The 21,667-nt window shown below is 42.5% G+C and overlaps 1 pseudogene; it reads left to right on the forward strand.

The window, feature by feature from the left end:
- The first annotated feature begins 271 nt into the window (after nt 1-271).
- LOC129526771 (keratin, type I cytoskeletal 18-like) lies at nt 272-1,775 on the forward strand (annotated as a pseudogene).
- The last annotated feature ends 19,892 nt before the right edge of the window (nt 1,776-21,667 follow it).

The following is a 21,667-nucleotide window of genomic DNA, read 5'->3' on the forward strand; positions in this document are numbered from 1 at the left end:
TATATCTCTTATCAAGTAAATTAAGCAGCTCCAATGCAAACTTCCTCATTATTTTAGCTCTTCTTTAATTTTCTACAAAATTTATAAATCTGCACTTTACATTCTACTTCTTGAATATATTCTACATTGTGTTCTCTTGTTTGTTTTTGCTGTTGCTTTAATTTTTCTTTGTGTTGTTTTGGTGAATAGAGTATTATAAACTCCTTATAGCTACAACCATCTATCTCACATCTTGATATAACCCATAGCACCTAAAACAGTTGAGTGCTTAATGCATATTCATTGGCTTGAGTTGAAGAAAATATCTAAAAAGGACTTGAAAGATCCTATGTCCATTTCCCTGTTTTCAGAATCACACTTATATCACTCTAGAGAGATAAAAACCAGTCCTTCTGGACCTCAGCAAAACCTGAGTCCTGCCCTCTCGCTTTCCTCCCTGGATAGCATGAGCTTCACCACTTGGTCCACCATGTTCTCTACTAACTACCAGTCCCTGGGCTCTATCAAGCCGCCAAGCTATGGCGCCCTGCCAGTCAGCAGCATGGCCAACATCTATGCAGGTGCTGAGGGCTTGGGCTCCCAGATCTCCATGTCCCACTCCACCAGTTTCTGGGGCAACTTGGGGTCTGGGGGCCTGGCTGTGGGGATGGCCAGGGGTCTGGCAGGAGTGGAGGGCATCCAGAATGAGAAGGAGACCATGCAAGGCCTGAACGACTCCCTGGCCTACTACCTGGACAGAGTGAGGAGCCTGGAGACCAAGAAATGGAAGCTGGAGAGCAAAATCCAGGAGCACCTGCAGAAGAAGGGGCCCCAGGTCAGAAATTGGGGGCATTACTTCAAGAACATCAAGGATCTGAGGGCTCAGATCTTTGCAAATACTGTGAGCCATGCCTGCATCGTTCTGCAGATTGACAGTGCCCATCTTGCTGCTGATGACTTTAGAGTCAACTATGAGACAGAATGGTCATGCGCCAGTCTGTGGAGAGCGACATCCATGGGCTCCACAAGATCACTGATGACACCAATGTCACTCAGCTGCAGCTGGAGACAGAGATGGAGGTTCTCAAGGAGAAGCTGCTCTTCATGAAGAACCACAAAGAGGAAGTAAAAGGCCTACAAGCCCAGATTGCCAGCTCTGGGTTGACTGGGGAGGTAGATGCGCCTAAATCTCAGGACCTCAGCAAGATCATGGCAGACACCTGGGCCCAATATGACAAGCTGGCTCAGAAGAACTGAGGGGAGCTAGACTACTGGTCCCAGCAGTTTGAGAAGAGCACCACAGTGGTCACCACGCAGTTCGCCAAGATTGGAGCTGCTGAGAATACACTCACGGAGCTGAGACATACAGTCCAGTCCTTGGAGATCGACCTGGACCCAATGAGAAATCTGAAGCTCAGCTTGCAGAACAGCCTGAGAGAGGTAGAGACACGTTACCCATGTAGATGGAGCAGCTCAATGGGATCTTGCTGGCACACACGGGCAGAGGGGCAGCACCAGGCCCAGAAGTATGAGGCCCTGCTGAACATCAAAGCTAAGCTGGAGGTTGAGATCACCACCTACCACCGCCTGCTGGAAGACAGGGAGGACTTCAATATTGATGATGCCCTGGACAGCAGCAACTCCATGCAAACCATCCACAAGACCACCACCTGCAGGATAGTGGATGGCAAAGTAGTGTCCGAGACCAATGACACAGAAGTTCTGAGACGCTGAGCCAGCAGAAGCAGGATACCCTTTGGGGAACAGGAAGCCAATAAAAAGTTCAGAGGTTAAAAAAAAAAAAAAGTCCTTCTGTTAAACCCAAAAAAAAGTGGTTTCCACCACCTTTAAAGTCAGTCCTGTCTAGTATTAAAAGTACTTACAGAAAGCTGGGTGTCCAGGCACGGTGGCTCACACCTGTAATCCCAGCACTTTGGGAAGCTGAGGCAGGCAGATCACTTGAAGCCAGGAGTTCAAGACCTGCCTGGCCAACATGGTGAAACCCTGTCTCTACTAAAAATATAAAAATTAGCCCGGGTGTGATGGTGCATGCCTGTAGTCCCAGCTACTGGGGAGGCTGAGGCAGAAGGATCACTTGAACCTGGGAGGTGGAGGCTGCAGTGAGCAGAGGCTGTGCCACTGCGCTCTCCACTTGCTCCACCACCTGCTTTACCAACTACCGGTCGCTGGGCAACAGAGTAAGACTGCATCTCAAAAAAAAGAAAAAAAGAAAGAAAGCTGGGTGTGATGGCTGGCACCTGTAATCCCTGCTACTCGGCAGGCTGAGGCAGGAGGATCACTTGAGGTTAGGAATTCAAGACCAGCCTAAGGAACATAATGAGACCAACCCCATCTCTGGGGAAAAAAAAAAGAACAGAAAGGAAATTATATATATATATGGAAAATTATGTAAAATATACATTTTATAATTTTATTAATTATAAAATAATTATTTAATATATGAAATATAAAAGGATACATATATCCTTCATCTTAGGGGTCCCCAACCCCAGGGCCATGGACCCAGGCCACATAGCAGGAATTGAGTGGCAGGAAAGCGAGCATTACCACCTGAGCTCTGTCTCCTATCAGATCAGCAGCAGCATTAAATTCACGTGGGCACACGAACCCTGTTGTAAACTGCACCTGTGAGAGATCTAGGTTGGTGCTCCTTATGAGAATCTAATGCCTGATGATCTGAGGTGGAACAGTTTCATCTCAAAACCATTCCCACCCCCACCCCTGTCCATGGAAAAATTGTCTTCTATGAAACCAGTCCCTTGTGCCAAAAAAGTTGGGGACCACTGCTGTATCTTTTTTATTTTATCCAAAAAGCTGCAAATAGCATTTGCTATAATATATTACAAGACTTATAATACTATTATCTAGAAAATGTACTTTTTAGCCTTTCTTTCTGTAGAATATTAGGGAAAAATCGATGAGATAATTAAAAAGGAAAAAGTGGAAATATTCATGAAATAGGCAGAAACAACTATTAAGAATAGCATTTTAATTCCTGGCATGAGGTTTTAAAGCCCAACATACAAATTTAATTCCTCTTTTAGTACAGTGTTTTTAGTATAATAACACCTTATGACTCAAGAACTGTGTACCTCAAAGTAAATGAAATTGAGGTTCAAAGATATTTCAAGCCATTCAAAATATGAAGGCACCCAGTGACTATAAATTACTAAACTTCTGGCAATCTGTCTCTTTTCCTGACATCCGATTAAAGTTTTATCATATGTGGCTATTAATTATTGTTTTGAGCATGGGCTTCGAATTTCACTGAGTTCACCAGCTCTAGACACTTACAAATATGTTTTGCTATAAATTACTGGCACTGTTTCTGTTGATATTCAGCATAATCAAACATTTGTAAGCATGCTGTCTTTTCAATCTGTTCAGCTGATGCACTTTACCTGATCTTTCATTAAAGTAATCAAAACACTTGCTGTGTCGCATCTAATGAATGTTGCATGTATGATTAAGTGCTTTCATTCATATTGCAAGTTTGATTTAATGTAATCTGCCTTTCAGACAGCCATTAGCCTAGCTCCTACATGAATTCGATTAATTGGCTGAATTCTTCCAGATGTCCATTAAGCATTACAGGAATTTCTATGTGGAAACAGCAGGGATTGTCTAGCACAGAACCAAACAATGAAATGTTATATTGCTGCCATGACTTACAAAAAGCTGGATTCATTTTCATTAATAAAACATCTGTACTCCTGCACAGCTATGCATTGACATGCATTTATTTTATATGTTTATTTCTCTTATGACCGTAAAAAGATAGTTAAACAGAAGCACATTTACTGAAATATAGACCCTGAGTTTAACAGATGCTGATTGACAAAACAGCTCAATTTTTAAGTTTACGGTAGGTCCTAAACGGAAGAAAGTACACTAACAGACACCTGTTTGAAACAGAATTAAAGAACGTCTGGGATTATACCAATAGAAATAAAGGTATTAAAATTACATTAAAGACTGATTTTGAAAATTATTTGATTGTCCTATCCACTCCCAAATCCGTTGGATCTCTTTAACAGAACAGGTCAAATATATCTCTTGCTGGGATGTTCTTTAAGTAGTTGTATCTTTCTCTCTCTCTTTTTTTTTTTTTTCTTTTGAGACACAGTCTCACTCTGTCACCCAGGCTGGAGTGTGGTGGTGCAATCACGGTTCACTGCAGCCTCAACCTCTCAGGGTTCAGGTGATCCTCCCATCTCAGCCCCCCAGTAGCTGGGACTGCAGGCCTGCACCACCACGTCTGGCTAATATTTGTGGAGTTTTTTGTTTTGGTTTTGGTTTTGGTAGAGATGGGGTTTCACCTTGTTGACCGGGCTGGTCTTCAACTCTTGAGCTCAACGGATCCGCCCACCTAGGCTTCCCAAAATGCTGGGATCACAGACATGAGCCACCGCTCCTGGTCTTTCTACTTGGTATGTTTTGTTTTGTTTTTTGTTTTGTGTTATTCGAAATGAACAGGGAGAGATTTAGCCTTGAGCAGATCTTAGCTCAGTGCATTTTACCACTTAATACATGCTATTTACAAATCATTTGGGAAATTTACCACAACTAATAATTGAAACAAAAGGTAAGTTTGAAAACAAGCCAGTTTTACACAGGGACAGTTATATATTCTCTAACGTCAAATGTTCATTTTAAAATTAAGAGTACCACACAAATAACTTTTTGTGTTATTTACAAGGATCTATAAATTGGTGCTATCAATTAAAGCTGAAAATCTTATGTTTCATTTCATAATTATAACTCCATTTCATAATTATAAATCATCCCTGCTATAAAGACATAGTATTGAACTTTTTTTTTTTTTTTTGAGACAAGGTCTCACTCTGTCACCCATGCTAGGGTACAGTGGCATGATCATAGCTCACTATAGCCTCTAACTCCTGGGCTCAAGTGATCTTCCTGCATCAGCCTTCCAAGTAGCTAGGACTATAAGCGTGCACCACCATGCCAGGCTAATTTTTTCTATGTTTTATAGAGGTGGGATCTCCCTCTGTTACCCAGGCTGGCCTGGAACTCCTGACCTGAAGTGATCCTTCCGCCTCAGCCTCCCAAAGTGCTGGGATTACAGGAATGTGCCACCATGCCTGGCCTGTAGTGTTGAAATTTAAAAGTAAAATGCCTTTTATCCTTTCTTTACACAATTAGAGACAACATATATACTTGGAGAGAAAGAGAAAAAGTATTTGGGAGGCCAAGGCGGGTCGATCACCTGAGGTCAGGAGTTCGAGACCAGCCTGGCCAACATGGCAAAACCCTATCTCTACTAAAAATACAAAAATTAGCCAGGCATGGTAGCGGGCGCCTGCAATCCCAGCCACTCGGGAAGCTGAGGCATGAGAATCGCCTGAACCCAGGAGGCGGAGGTTGCAGTGAACTGAGATCCTGCTACTACACTCCAGCCTGGGCAACAGAACAAGACTCCGTCTCAAAAAAAAAAAGAAAGAAAGAAAAGAGAAACATTCCCATTATAAAACATACATGCAAATCATTAATCATAATATAAATTTATAATTGAACTTTGAAATTTCAAGTTTTACCTGAAATAACTTCTCTATTAGTAGTTTCTACTTCATTGGAGAATTTTTTAAGTGATTATTACCTACTAGTTTATCCTGAGTAGGTAAAGCTACAGTAACTGAAAGAAGGCCTGTTTTAGGATCAGATCATCAGTCATATATGCCATGTTAATAAGATGATGCCAATTGGGTTTCTATCATGGGGCTTAAATAGGCAATATCAGCCTTGACCAGATTTGTTAGTCAATTTTTTCAGAAAAGAAAATCCTATAAAGGAAAATACTAGTCGTCTTGTTGGTCTTGGTGCTATAATCAGGCTTAAAAATACTAAGCTTTAAAAATATTTGAATGTACCTTCTTTTTCACAATCATTCAGCAAAAATTCATTGGACACCTACTATGGAAATATAAAGACATATAAGTCACAATCCCTGCACTCATAAGAGAAAGAAAATAGCTAAGTGTATTACATGAAAAGTACCATAATAAAAGTCATTTAAAGTCCTATGGCAGCATTAAGGTGGGAGTACTCCCCTCAGTTCCTCAAGCTTCACAGAGGAGTGAACATTTGTGCTATATCTTGAAAGATGAGTAGGAATAAGGTAGTCAAACTAAGAGAAAGGATTGGAGAGTAATAGGGTACCTCAAGCACCAGTAGGGCATGCTGTCATGGGGGTGCATTACTCTCCACTCCAGTTGTTTCCTTTCTTGTCAAGGGACATCCATTAGAGCAATGGTCCTGGACTCCTTCCATCCCTTCACTCATCATTTCTTCCTAGTTGTAGAGGAATTGCTTATTTTAACTAATGAGTTAGGGAGCAGGAACTTGGTATGCTTGACTCAGCCACTTCCTTCCTCCCTCCTCTGTCTGATAGACCTGGTCTGCTCTTGGCCTTACATAAGCTTAGAAATAATTGGTTGCTTATGAGAGATGAGGCCAGTAGTTATCCTGTTCTTCCTGAGACAGGATGGGTAAGTATGTCTAATTCTGGGCTTCAAAATTAAGAAGGCTTTTAGTTTCCATATATAAGCCACATTCTCCAATCTAGGCATTGTTGGTAATAATAGTGATATTTTGTTCTCAAACTGCCTCCTTCAGTTGGTTTAGAACTCAGGCAAGGAACTGGGATGCTATTTGTCGTCCACCCCCTCTTCTCCCCCAAAAAGAAAAACCCTCAAGTAATGTAGAGGCCTAGAGCCATGAAAATCGTGTATTCAGAGTGTTGAAGCATAAAGTGATTGAGAGGAAAGGTGAGAAATGAGACTGGAAAAGTGAGGCCAGATTGTGAAAGACACCAAGCCTTGACAGGAATTCGCTGAAACACTTTGTTACAATGTATAAAGATGGAGATGTTATGTCGGAAACTGGCCAAATGCCCAAACAGAGCTTCATTAGATGCGATCCCTTGCTTCTCAGACAGTGACTTTCCAGCTTTATTAAAGTACATTAGAATCATTTGGAAGCCTTGGTAAAATGCAGATCTTGAGCCTCATCTTTAAAGATTCTGATTTAGTATAAGTACAATATGAGTCTCAGGAATCTGTATGTTTAACAAGCTCCCTAGATGATTCTCATGCCATAAATTTTAACTTTTCTTGGAGAAATACTGTTCGAGGGTCTGAGCTAAAACTTTATCATTCTAGAAATTCAGTTTTGTCAGAATAGTCAAAAATGTTCAGATTCATAATCAAGCCCCTGAGATACTTAAATATAAACTACAATGCTGACTGATTTAAGTGTAATGCTGACTGATTTAAGAATTAATTAATTAAGAATTTAAGTTTAATGCTGACCGATTTAAGAACTATAGCTTTAAAAGGACTGGGGTCCTTGGGGCTGTAAAGAGCACATCCTCTCTCTGTGGGAAAATCCATATGGGAAGCCACACTGTAACCAAAGATTGCTTGATCACTTTGGATTCATGGCAGTGAGAGTTAGTTGGATCACCTTTACTAATGGCATCAAGCTTGTCTGATGTATCCATCTTCACTGTTGAGAATAGACTTGCAAAGGGGATTGGAAGCTGCTAAGGGGAGTGGAAGTTGCTTCCTCTGCCCAGGGCCATGCTAAAGACACACTGAGAAATTCCTGCTCTTGGCTTCTCCTTTTTCTAGTCTCCTTTTTTAACACATTTTTCAGGTAAGATTAAATATAATTGACAAGGTTAAAGATTTAGATATACAGACACATTTTCTTGAAAATATACTTGTTACCTTGAAAAGAGTTTAGATGCTCCTAGAACTCTACCATTCACAGAGTATTGGTTAGGACTAAATATTTCTATAAATGAATATAAGCTTCATGATGTCAGGGACCTTGACTTCTGGTTCACCACTTTATCCCAAGTGCTTAAAATAGTACCTGACATAAAAGAGTAGTCAATAAAATATATATTTTTGAATAGATGATTAGCCTCATCTATTACATTTTTACTCTTTTCATTTTAATTTTTATTCTCAGAGGCAAACCAATTCCAAAATCTGGGGCTACCTTGCCCCTGCCGCTTATGAATTAACCACACACCTCGACGAAATGCCTAAAGCAAAATCAGCTGCTTTAAAAAAAAAAAATTGGTTTTTTGTTTCTCACTACTACACTAATGAGGATTAAATTTTTTGCCTTTGTTACACTTTTGTGATTGGGATGTAACATGTTGTCAGAATCTGCTTTCATTTTTAGCATCAATCTCTGAGTTTATGTTTTGTGAGTTCCTAACTGGTTAAAAAGAATAGGAAGTCTCTGCTTGCTCAAGAATAAAAAAGAAGAGAAACGGAGATGACTAAATACCATTTCTTTTAGTATTTGTGATAGCCAGCTAAATCTAACGACTTTTTCCTTGACGTGTAAGTGAATATCACCAACCTTCTTCACAAAAAAAAATGTGAGGGTAAGTTCTTTAGCTTCTGAGCTTAAGAAATGTTGATAAATATTTGAAAATTCAACTAATTAAAAATGAAATGCAGCCAGCTAAGCTCCAGTCATTTTTAATTTACAATATTGCTTTGCTTTCGAGGCAGTGTAGACAAGTCACAACTTCTTTTGATGCCTGAGGGACTGAAAAAATTAAATCAGCAGGATTGGCTATTGATGTTTTCTAGCAAATGTTTTGAAATCTCTGCCTTTCATCCATCTTGTAGGAAAATAGGATTGCTTTTTGAGCCTTCAAAGATATTAATTCCTTTAATAAATCCTTACTTATGTGTTGAAAACTTCCCACAGTTAGGTTTCTGTAGCAATCTCTACATCGGGGTAAATGTTGCCCGCAGGCAGACTCCCAATTTTTTTTCCAAGTATCATCACTCTTGGTCTGAAACTGGGGCTAACCAACATTACAACAGATTAAACATACCTTCTGTTCAGCCTCTTTTCATAAGATTTCTTTATTATATTCTTTGCAAGGCAAATTTCGTGACAGGCTGTTTGCCTTCCTGGTGATCAGCACTTAATGAGATAAAGCACAAACATAAGCAGTGACTGTCCCAGTTTTGTACTTTGATCCCTGCCTCTCTAACCAATGTGAAAAAAGATAGAGAGCTACCTGAGATTCTTAAAATACAAAGAATATTTGTCATATAGTAAACCAATCAGAGCTTCATTCAATAACAAGAATAAAAATTGAATATAAGAAGTTAAAAACAAAGCATAGATGTGTGCATGCATGAAAGGTGGGCTTGAGGGGGAAAGGAAGTTGACCATATTGTGAAGATTTTGTGTAGAGCATCTATCTATTTCTCTAATACTTTTCACAACAACAATTATAGAAAGATAGTAGAAATGAGAAGATAGTACCAAAACTATCAGATGACCCTCTTGAGGACAGCATTATTTCAGAGAGTTTCTTTTATTAAAAGGAGGAAGCATTTATGATGTTGGTTTAAATGTTGTTCTGAGACATTCTCCTTGAAATTCCTGCTTAAGGGATTTAATATTAATGTGCCTCTGCTTAAAAAAAAGTATAAAGTTTTCTCTTTTTTGTCCAAGCCTAAAAAAAAGAATGATAAATAGACTGGCTTTTGTGGGAAAGAAAGAAGCTCAATAATGACAAGTAAATGAGCTAACACCTTTTCCCTGGAGACTAAAGAGGGAGGGACTAGATAGCTTCTGACTATAGAAAGGGAGACGACAAAGGAAAAAAAAATTAGTGCAGTGAGCAGTATTAGGAACGTTTTGAGGGACAGTTTGAGAGCCTGCAACACAGCAGGGTATAGCGTTTCTTTTTCATGAAGAATCTTTATCTAGCATCCTTGAATTAATAATTTACTTTAGGCTGGTATTTCCTGAAAGTTAAAAATCCTAAGGTTATGAGCCCTAAATAAATAAACAGTATTGTCTTAATACTACTGACCATGAAACTATATATTTAAAGATAAATTTTAGTATTCCATTTTTTCCTATTAAGGTGTGATAATGAAAAATTAAACATTACATTAAATATTCTATTTTTAGAAAAAACATGTTCCTAATTATGTATATAAATGGATAGAACTAGAGATACATATATGTATATGCAATAAGCACGTAATTAGAAAAACTAATCAGGTGTGTACCTTCCTGTTGTCAAAGTCTATCATTTCTTTAAATAGCATGGTCTGCCTTTATTGAGGAAAAATATATAAAAATAAAAATATTAGAATTCCTATAAGTAAATTTTAATTTCACTATTCAAGATGGATCTATGCTTACACTTTACTATAATGCCATCCATAATGGTTTACTCAATGTCAAAAATATATATTATCCTTGATAATTGAACTCTAGAGATCTAGTTGCTAGTTTCTTCCTTTTGCTACTCACCCTCAGTTTCTGATTCCCCAAGTCTGAGAAGAGTTATGAGCATCTCTATTTTTTTTATTTTTATTTTTGTGGGTATATAGTAGGTATATATATTTAGGGGGCTCATGAGATATTTTGATATAGACATACACATCAGGATAAATGGGGTATCCATCCCCTGAACATTTATGCTTTCTTTGTTTTACAAACAATCCAATTATACTATTTTAGTTATTTTTAAATGTACAATAAATTATTGTTGACTGTAGTCACCCTGTTGTGTTATCAAATACTAGCTCTTATGGGAGTATTTGGTATTTGGTATTGGAGTATGGTTAATGCGTACAAAAATATATTTGTGTACGCATTAACCATCTCAACTTGCTTCCCACTCCTTTCTACCCGTCCCAGCCTCTGGTAACCATCATTCTACTCACTACCTCCCACAAATGAGTGAGAACATGCGAAGTTTGTCTTTCTGTGCTTGGTTTATTTCACTTAGCATAACGTCTATCAGTTCCATCCATGTTGTTGCAAATGACAGGATCTCATTCTTTTTATGGCTGAATAGTACTCCCTTGTGTATATGAACCATATTTCTTTATCCATTCATCTGCTGAAGGACGCTTAAGTTGCTTCCAAATGTTGGCTATTGTGAATAGTGTTGCAATAAACATGGGAGTGTAGGTGTCTCTTCAGTATACTGATTTCCTTTCTTTGGGGTATATATCTAGCAATGGGATTGCTGGATCATATGGTAGTTCTGTTTTTAGTTTTTTGAGGAACCTCTAAACTGTTCTCCATGTGGTTATACTAACTTATATTCCCAACAACAGTGTACGAGGGTTCCCTTTTCTCCACATTCTCACCAGCATTTGTTATTGCCTGTCTTTTGGATAAAAGCCATTTTAACTGGAGTGAGATGATATCTCATTGTAGTTTTGATTTGCATTTCTCTGATGATCAGTGATGTTGTGCACCTTTTCATATACCTGTTTGCCATTTGTGTGTCTTCTTTTGAGAGATGTCTATTCCGATCTTTTGGCTATTTTTAAATTGGATTATTAGGGCTTTTTTTTTTTTTTTTGCCCTATAAAGTTGTTTGAGCTCCTTTATATTCTGGTTATTTATCCCTTGTCAGAGGGAGAGTTTGCAAATATTTTCTCCCATTCTGTAGGTTTTCTCTTCACTTTGTTGATTGTTTCCTTTGCTGTGCGGAAGAAGCTTTTTAACTTGATGTGATCCCATTTGTCCATTTTTGCTTTGGTTGCCTGTCCTTGGGGTATTACTCAAGAATCTTTGCCCAGTCCAACGTCCTGGAGAGTTTCCCCAATGTTTTATTTCAGTAGTTTCATAGTTTGAGGTCTTAGATTTAAGTCTTTAATCCATTTTGATTTGATTTTTGTATATGACAAGAAATAGAGGTCTAGTTTCATTTTTCTGCATGTGGATATACAGTTTTCCCAGCACCATTTATTGAGGAGACTGTCCTTTCTTCAATATATGTTCTTGGCACCTTTGTCAAAAATGAGTTCACTGTAGGTGTGTGGATTTGTTTCTGGGTTTCCTATTCGTTCCGGTGATCTGTGCTTTTATGCCAGTACCATGCCGTATACGCTAATGGTTTAAAAATTATACTACTATATTACTATAGCTCTGTAGTATAGTTTAAAGTCAGGTAATGTGATTTCTCCAGTTTTGTTCTACTTTCTTGGGATAGCTTTGGCTATTCTGGATCTTTTGTGGTTCCATATAAATTTTAGGATTGTTTTTTCTATCTCTGTGAAGAACGTCACTAGTATTTTGATAGGGATTGCATTGAATCTGTAGATTGCTTTGGGTAGTATGGACATTTTAACAATATTGATTCTTGCAACTCAGGAACATGGAATATCTTTCCATCTTTTATATCCTCTTTAATTTCTTGCATCAATGTTTTAGTTTTCATTGTAGGATCTTTCACATCTTTGGTTAAGTTAATTTCTAGATATTTTATTTGTAGCTATTGTACATGGGATTGTTTTCTTGATTTCTATTTCAGGTTTTTCACTGTTGGCATATAAAAATATTACTCATTTTTGTATGTTGATTTTGTATCCTGCAGCTTTACTGAATTTGTTTATCAGTTCTAATACTTTTTTGGTGGTGTCTTTAAATCTTTTCAGATATAAGATTATATTATCTGTAAACAAGGATAATTTGACTTCTTCCTTTCCAATTTGGATGCCCTTTACTTTTTATTTTATTTTATTTGTTTTATTTTATTTTATTTTATTTTTATTTTATTTTATTTTATTTGAGGCAGGGTCTCACTCTGCCACCCAGGCTGGAGTGCTTTGGCATGTTCATAATTTACTGCAGCCTTGACCTCCCAGGTTCAATTCATCCTCCCACCTCAGCCTCCCAAGTAGGTGGGACTACAGGTATGTGCCATCACACCTGGCTAATATTTTGTAGAAATGGGGATCTCACTATGTTGTCTAGGCTGGTCTCAAACTCCTGGGTACAAGTGATCCACCCACCTTGGCCTCCCAAAGTGCTGGTATTACGGGTGTGAGCCAGTAATGGCTGTGCCTGGCCCTTTATTTCTTTTCTTGTCTGATTGCTGTAACTAGGACTTCTAGTACTATGTTGATGAAAGTAGGCATCCTTGTGTTCTAGATCTTAGAGGAAAGTATTTCAGTTTCTCCCCATTCAATATGATGGCAACTGTGGGTCTGTTCACATATGACTTTTATTATGTTGAGGTATATTCTTTTTATATCCAGCTTTTTGAGGGTTTTTATCATGAAGGGATACTGAATTTTACCAAATGCTTTTTCAGCATCAATTGAAATGATCATATGGTTTTTGTCCTTCACTCTGTTGATATGATGGATCCCACTGATTGATTTGTGTTATGTTGAACCATCCTTGCATCCCTGGGATAAATCCCCCATGGTCATGATGAATGATCTTTTTAATGTATTGTTGAATTCAGTTTGCTAGTATTTTGTTTAGGATTTTTGCACCAGTGTTCATCAGGGATATTGGCATGTAGTTTTCCTTTTTGCTGTGCCCTTGTCCGGTTTGGGTATCAAGGTAATACTTACCTTGTAGAATTAATTTGAAAGTATTTCCTCCTCCTCTATTTTCAGAATAGTTTGAGTAGGATTGGTATTAGTTCTTCTCTAAATGTTTGGTAAAATTCAGCAGTGAAGCCATCGGGTCCTGGGGTTTTCTTTGCGGGGAGACGTTTTCTTTTTCCTTTTTTTTTTTTTAGGAGAGGAAGGGGAGAAAAGAAGAGGGGAGGAACTGAGAGACTTTTTTTTTTTTTTTTTGAGACAGAGTCTCACTCTGTTGTCCAGGATGAAGTACAGTGGCACTATCTTGGCTCACTGCAACATCCACCTCCCGGGTTCAAGCAATTCTCCTGCCTCAGCCTCCTGAGTAGCTGGGATTATAGGCGCCCGCCACCACGCCCAGCTAATTTTTGTATTTTTAGTAGAGATGGGTTTTTGCCATGTTGGCCAGGCTGGTCTCAAATTCCTGACCTCGGGTGATCCGCCCACATTGGCCTCCCAAAGTGCTAGGAGTACAGGCATGAGCCACCATGCCCAGCCTGGGAGACTTCGTATTATGGTTTCAAGCTCATTATTTGTCATTGGCCTGTTAAGGATTTAGATTTCTTCATGGTTCAATCTTGGTAGGTTTTATGTGTCTAGAAATTTATCCATTTCTTCTACATTTTCCTGTTTGATTGCTCATAGTAGCCACTAATGATCCTTTGAATTTCTGCAGCATCAGCTGTTGTAATGTCTCCTTTTTCATCTCTGGTATTAATTTGAGTCTACTCCTTTTTTCTTAGTCTAGCTAAAGGTTTGTCAATTTTGTTTATCTTTTCAAAAAATCAGCTTTTTATTTTGTTGACTTTTCTATTATTTTCTCCATTTCAATTTCATTTATTGGCATTCTGGTCTTTACTTCTTCTGCTAATTTTGGGTATGGTTTGCTTCTGCTTTTCTAGTTATTTAAGATGCATTGTTAGGTTGTTTATTTGAAGTGTTTCTACTTTTTAAAATTTAGGCACTTATAGCTACAAATTTCCCTCTTAGTGCCTTTGCTGTGTCCCACGGGTCTTGTTTTTTTGTTGTTTTTTGTTGTTGTTTGTTTGTTTTTTGAGATGGAGTCTCACTCACTCTGTTGCTGGGGCTGGAGTGCAGTGGTGCAATCTCAGTTCACTTCAACCTCCTCCTTCCAGGTTCAAGCAGTTCTCCTGCCTCAGCTTCCCAAGTAACTAGGATTATAGGCGTGTGCCACCATGTCCAGCTAATTTTTGTATTTTTAATAGAGACAGGGTTTCACCATGTTGGCCAAGCTGGTCTTGAACTCCTGGCCTCAAGTGATCTGCCCACCTTAGCCTCCCAAAGTGGTGGGATTACAGGTGTGAGCCACTGTGCCTGGCCAGTATTCCATAGGTTTTGGCATGTTGTGTTTCTATTACCATTTGTTTCAATACATTTTTAAATTTTCTTCTTAATTTCTCATTGACCCACTGGTCATTTAGGAGCATGTTGTTTAATTTCATGTGTTTGTATCATTTCCAAAATTGCTCTTGTTATTGATTTCTAGTTTTATTCCATTTTGGTCAGAGAAGATACTTGATGTAATTTTAATTTTTTTGAATTTTTTTAAGACTTGTTTTGTGGCCTAACATATAGTCTGTGAGAATGATCCATCTGCTGAAGAGAAGAAAGTATTCTGTACCCACTGGAAGAAATGTTCTGTAAATATCTATTAGGTCCATTTGGTTTATAGCGCAGATTAAGACTGATGTTTCCTTGTTGATTTTTTTTGTCTGGGTGATCTTTCCAATGCTGAAAGTTGGGGGGTCTCCAGGTATTATTGTGTTGGGTCTCTCTCTCTCTAGGTTGAATAATATTTGCTTTATATGTCTGGGTGCTCCAGTGTTAAATGCATATGTATTTACAATTATATCTTCTTGCTGAATTGACTCCTTTATCATTATATAATGACATTTTTTATTATAGTTTTTTGTCTTGAAATATATTTTGTCTGATATAAGTATAGCTACTCCTGCTGTTTGTTTTTTTTGTTTGTTTGTTTTTGGTTTCCATTCTGTAACCTTCCTGTATTTTCATGGAATATATTTTTTCATTCCTTTATTTTCAGTCTCTGTATGTCTTTACAGGTGAAGTGTGTTTCATGTGGGCAGCAGATCGTTGGGTCTTGTTTTTTATCCATTTAGCCACTCTATCTTTTGACTGGAGTACATTTACATTCAATGTTATTATGATATGTAAGGACTTACTCCTTCCACCTTGTTATTTGTCTTGTGGTTGTCTTATGGTCTTCTCTTCCTTCTTTCTTTCTTTCTTTCCTGTATTCCTTTCAGTTATGGTGATTTTCTCTGGTGGTATGTTTTAATTACTTGCTTTTATTTTTTGCGTCTCTGTTGTATGTTTTTTTTATTTCAGGTTACCATGAGGCTTGCAAATACTATCTTATAACTCATTATTTAAAACTGATGACAACTTAACACTGATTACATAAACAAACTGACAAGCAAAGAGAAAACTAATAAAAACTCTACACTTGAAATTTTTTTCCCTGCTCTTTAACTTTTTGTTGTTTCTATTTATATCTTATTATACTGTCTATATCTTGAAAAATTGTTGTAATTATTATTTTTGATAAGCTCATCTTTTAGTCTTTCTACTCAAGATATGAGTAGTTTACATACCACAATTACGGCGTTATAATATTCTGTGTTTTTCTGTCTACTTACTATTACCAGTGAGTTTTGTACTGTCAGATGATTTCTTATTACTCATTAATATCCTTTTCTTTAAGATTGAAGAATCCCTAGGCAAGGCACAGTGGCTCACACCTGTAATCCTAGCACTTTTGGAGGCCAAGGCAGGTGGATCACCTGAGGTCAAGAGTTCGAGACCAGCCTGGTCAACATGGTGAAACGTCGTCTCTACTAAAATTACAAAAATAAGCCGAGGCCGGGCACCATGGCTCGCGCCTGTAATCCCAGCAGTTTGGGAGGCCAAGGCGGGCAGATCACAAGGCCAGGAGTTCAAGACCAGCCTGGCCAGCATGGTGAAACCCCGTCTCTACTAAAAATACAAAAAATTAGCTGGGCATGGTGGTGCACACCTGTAATCCCAACTACTCAGGAGGCTGAGGCAGGAGAATCACTTGAACCCAGGAGGTGGAGGTTTCAGTGAGCTGAGATTGTGCCACTGCACTCCAGCATAGGCAATAGAGTGAGACTGTGTCTCAGAAAAATAAAAATAAAAATAAGCCAGGCATGGTAGCGGGTGCCTGTGATCCCTGCTACTCAGGAGCCCGAGGCAGGAGAATCTCTTGAACCTAGGAGGTGGAGGTTGCATTAAGCCAAGATCGCACGACTACACTCCAGCCTGGGCAACAGAGCAAAATTCCATCTTAAAAAAAAAAAAAAATTAAAAAATTCCCTTTAGCATTTCTTGTAGGACAGGCCTGGTATTGATAAAATCTCTCAGCTTTGTTTGTCTGGGAAAGTCCCTATTTCTCCTCCATGTTTGAAGGATATTTTCACTGGATGGATATACTATTCTAGGATAAAGATTTTTTTTCCTTCAGCACTTTTAATATGTCATACCACTCTCTCCTGTCCTGTAAGATTTCTACTGAGAAGTCAGCTTCCGGATGTATTGGAGCTGCATTGTATGTTATTTTTTTTGTTTCCTCTTGCTGCTTTTAGTATCCTTTCTTAATTCTTGACTTTGGGTGTCTAATGACTCAATGCCTTAATATAGTCTTCTTTGGGTTGTATCTGTGTGGTGTTCTACAACCTTTTTGTATTCGAATATTGATATCTGTCTCTAGGTTTGGAAAGTTAGTTACCAGTTATTATCCCTTTGAATAAACTTTCTACCCTGATCCTCTTTATACTTCCTCTTTAAGGCCAATAACTCAGATTTGCCCTTTAGGGGCTATTTTCTAGATCTTGTATGCGTGCCTCATTCTCTTCTCTTTTGTCTCCTCTGACTGTATGTTTTCTTTTCTTTTTTTTTTTTTTTTAATGATCGTTCTTGGGTGTTTCTCACAGAGGGGGATTTGGCAGGGTCATAGGACAATAGTGGAGGGAAGGTCAGCAGATAAACAAGTGAACAAAGTTCTCTGGTTTTCCTAGGCAGAGGACCCTGCGGCCTTCCGCAGTGTTTGTGTCCCTGGGTACTTGAGATTAGGGAGTGGTGACGACTCTTAACGAGCATGCTGCCCTCAAGCATCTGTTCAACAAAGCACATCTTGCACCGCCCTTAATCCATTCAACCCTGAGTGGATACAGCACATGTTTCAGAGAGCACAGGGTTGGGGGTAAGGTCACAGATCAACAGGATCCCAAGGCAGAAGAATTTTTCTTAGTACAGAACAAAATGAAAAGTCTCCCATGTCTACCTCTTTCTACACAGACATAGCAACCATCTGATTTCTCAATCTTTTCCCCACCTTTCCCCCACCTTTCCCCCCTTTCTATTCCACAAAACCGCCATTGTCTTCATGGCCCGTTCTCAATGAGCTGTTGGGTACACCTCCCAGATGGGGTGGTGGCCGGGCAGAGGGGCTCCTCACTTCCCAGTAGGGGCGGCCGGGCAGAGGCGCCCCTCACCTCCCGGACGGGGCGGCTGGCCGGGCGGGGGGCTGACCCCCCACCTCCCTCCCGGACTGGGCGGCTGGCCGGGCAGAGGGGCTCCTCACTTCCCAGTAGGGGCGGCAGGGCAGAGGCACCCCTCACTTCCCCGACGGGGCGGCTGGCCGGGCGGGGGGCTGACGCCCCCACCTCCCTCCCGGACGGGGCGGCTGGCTGGGCGGTGGGCTGACCCCCCCACCTCCCTCCCGGACGGGGCGGCTGGCCGGGCAGAGGGGCTCCTCACTTCCCAGCAGGGGCGGCCGGGCAGAGGCGCCCCTCACCTCCCGGACGGGGCGGCTGGCCGGGCGGGGGGCTAACCCCCCACCTCCCTCCCGGACGGGGCGGCTGGCCGGGCTGGGGGGCTGACCCCCCCACCTCCCTCCCGGACGGGGCGGCTGGCCGGGTGGGGGGCTGACCCCCCCACCTCCTTCCCGGACAGAGCGGCTGGCTGGGCAGAGGAGCTCCTCACTTCCCAGTAGGGGCGGCCGGGCAGAGGCGCCCCTCACCTCCCGGACGGGGCGGCTGGCCAGGCGGGGGGCTAACCCCCCCACCTCCCTCCCAGACGGGGCGGCTGGCCGGGCGGGGGGCTGACCCCCCCCACCTCCCTCCCGGACTGGGCGGCTGGCTGGGCGGGGGGCTGACCCCCCCACCTCCCTCCTGGACGGAGCGGTTGGCCGGGCAGAGGGGCTCCTCACTTCCCAGTAGGGGCGGCCGGGCAGAGGCGCCCCTCACCTCCCGGACAGGGCGGCCGGCCGGACAGGGGGCTGATCCCCCCACCTCCCTCCCGGACGGGGCGGCTGGCCGGGCGGGGGGCTGACCCCCCCACCTCCCTCCTGGACGGGGCGGCTGGCCGGGCAGAGGCGCCCCTCACCTCCCGGACGGGGCGGCTGGCCGGGGGGGGGCTAACCCCCCCACCTCCCTCCCGGACGGGGCGGCTGGCCGGGCGGGGGGCTGACCCCCCCACCTCCCTCCTGGACGGAGTGGTTGGCCGGGCAGAGGGGCTCCTCACTTCCCAGTAGGGGCGGCCGGGCAGAGGCGCCCCTCACCTCCCGGACAGGGCAGCCGGCTGGGCGGGGGGCTGATCCCCCCACCTCCCTCCCGGACGAGGTGGCTGCCGGGCGGAGACGCTCCTCACTTCCCAGACGGGGTGGCTGCTGGGCAGAGGGGCTCCTCACTTCTCAGACGGGGTGGCTGCCGGGCGGAGGGGCTCCTCACTTCTCAGACGGGGTGGCTGCCGGGCGGAGGGGCTCCTCACTTCTCAGACGGGGCGGCCGGGCAGAGATGCTCCTCACATCCCGGACGGGGCGGCAGGGCAGAGGTGCTCCCCACATCTCAGACGATGGGTGGCCAGGCAGAGACGCTCCTCACTTTCCAGACTGGGCACCCAGGCAGAGGGGCTCCTCACATCCCAGACGATGGGCGGCCAGGCGGAGACGCTCCTCACTTCCCAGACGGGGTGGCGGCCGGGCAGAGGCTGCAATCTCGGCACTTTGGGAGGCCAAGGCAGGCAGCTGGGAGGTGGTTGTAGCGAGCCGAGATCACGCCACTGCACTCCAGCCTGGGCGCCATTGAGCACTGAGTTAACGAGACTCCGTCTGCAATCCTGGCACCTCGGGAGGCCGAGGCTGGCAGATCACTCACGGTTAGGAGCTGGAGACCAGCCCGGCCGACACAGCGAAACCCCGTCTCCACCAAAAAAATACGAAAACCAGTCAGGCGTGGCGGCGCGTGCCTGCAATCGCAGGCACTCAGCAGGCTGAGGCAGGAGAATCGGGCAGGGAGGTTGCAGTGAGCTGAGATGGCAGCAGTACCGTCCAGCTTCGGCTCGTCGGCATGTGGGGAGAGGGAGAGGGAGAGGGACAGGGACAGGGACAGGGAGAGGGAGAGGGTGAGGGCCTGTATGTTTTCAAATAGCCTGTTTTCAAGCTCACTAATTATTTTTTCTGCTTGACTAATTCTGCTGTTAAGAGACTCTGATGTAGGCTGGGCACAGTGGCTCACACCTAGAATCCCAGCACTTTGGGAGGCTGATGCAGGTGGATCACTTGAGTTCAGGAGTTCAAGACCAGCCTGGCCAACATGGTGAAACCCTGTCTCTACTGAAAATACAAAGAAATTAGCTGGGCATGGTGGCACACACCTGTAATTCCAGCTACTCGGGAGGCTGAAGCAGGAGAATTGCTTGAACTGGGAGACAGAGGTTGCAGTAAGCCGAGATCACACCACTGCACTCCAGCTTGGGCAACAGAGTGAGACTCTTTGTCAAAAAAAAAAAAAAAGGAAAAAAAAAAAGAAAAAAAAAGAGAAGACTCTGATGCATTCTTCAGTATGGCAATTGCATTTTTCAGCTCCACAATTTCTGCTTGATTCTTTTTAATTATTTCAAATGCTTTGTTAAATTTATCTGATAAGATTCTGAATTTCTTCTCTGTGTTATCTTGAATTTGGTCAAGTTTCTTCAACACAGCTATTTTGAATTCTCTGTCAGAAAGGTCACATATCTCTGTCTCTCTGGGATTTGTCACTAGTGCCTTAGTTTATTTGGTGAGGTCATGTTTTCCTGGATGGTCTTGATGTTTGTAGATGTTCATCAGTGTGTGGGCATTGAAAAGTTAGGTATTTATTATAGCCATCACTGTCTGGGCATGTTTGTGCCTGTCCTTCTTGGGAAGGCTTTCCAGATAATTGAAAGGACTTGGGTATTGGATCTAAGTTTTTGGTCATTGCAGTTGTAATTTCATGAAATGGGGGCACCCCAAGCCCAGTAACACTGTGGATCTTGCAGACTCATGGAGGTATTGCCTTGGTGTTCTTGATAAGAGCCAGAAAAATTCTCTGGATTACCAAGCAGAGACTCTTGTTCTCTTCCCTTACTTTCTCCCAAACAAATAGTCTGTGTGTGTGTGTGTGCTGAGCTTACTGGAGCTGGGGTAGCAGTGACACAAGCACTCCTGTGGCCACTACCACTGAAACTCTGCTGGGTCAGACCTGAAGACAGCACAGCGCTGGGTCACACCCAAGGTCTTCAGTTACCACTACTTGGCTACCACCTATGTTCACTCAAGGCCCTAGAGCTCTCCAGTCAGCAGGGAGCAAAGCCTGCCAGGTTTCAGTCTTTCCCTTCAGGGCAATGAGTTCCCCTGGTCCCAAGTGGTTCCAGAGATATATCTGAAAGCCAGGGCCTAGAGTTGACAACCTTAGGAATCTACCTGGTGCTCTATTCTGCTATGGCTGTGCTGGCACCCAAGCCACAAGACAAACACTTTCCCCTCTTCCCTCCCCTTTTCCCCAAACAGAAGAGTCTCTCTGTATAGCCACCACCACCTGAGGCCTATGGTGAGTACATCCTGGCTACCATTGATGTTCATTCAAGGCCCAAGGGCTCTTCAGTTAGCTTGTGGTGAATGCTGCCAGGCCCAGGACTGTCCCTTCAGGGAAGTGGGCTCCTCTGTGGCCCAGGGCAGGTCCAGAAATGCCATCCAAGAGCCAAGTCCTGGAATTGGGGACACCAAGAGTCCACTTGGTGCTCTACCCCACAGTGGCTGAGCTGGTACCCAAGCTGTAAGACACAGTCCCCATTACTCTTCCCTCTCTTATTCTCAAGTGGAAGAAGTCTCTCCCCATAGCCAACAGCTGAGGTGATGGGTCACACCTGAAATCAGTATGTCATCT

Source organism: Gorilla gorilla, chromosome 15 (genome assembly GCF_029281585.2).
Source record: "Gorilla gorilla gorilla isolate KB3781 chromosome 15, NHGRI_mGorGor1-v2.1_pri, whole genome shotgun sequence".
Classification (NCBI taxonomy): Eukaryota; Metazoa; Chordata; class Mammalia; order Primates; family Hominidae; genus Gorilla; species Gorilla gorilla.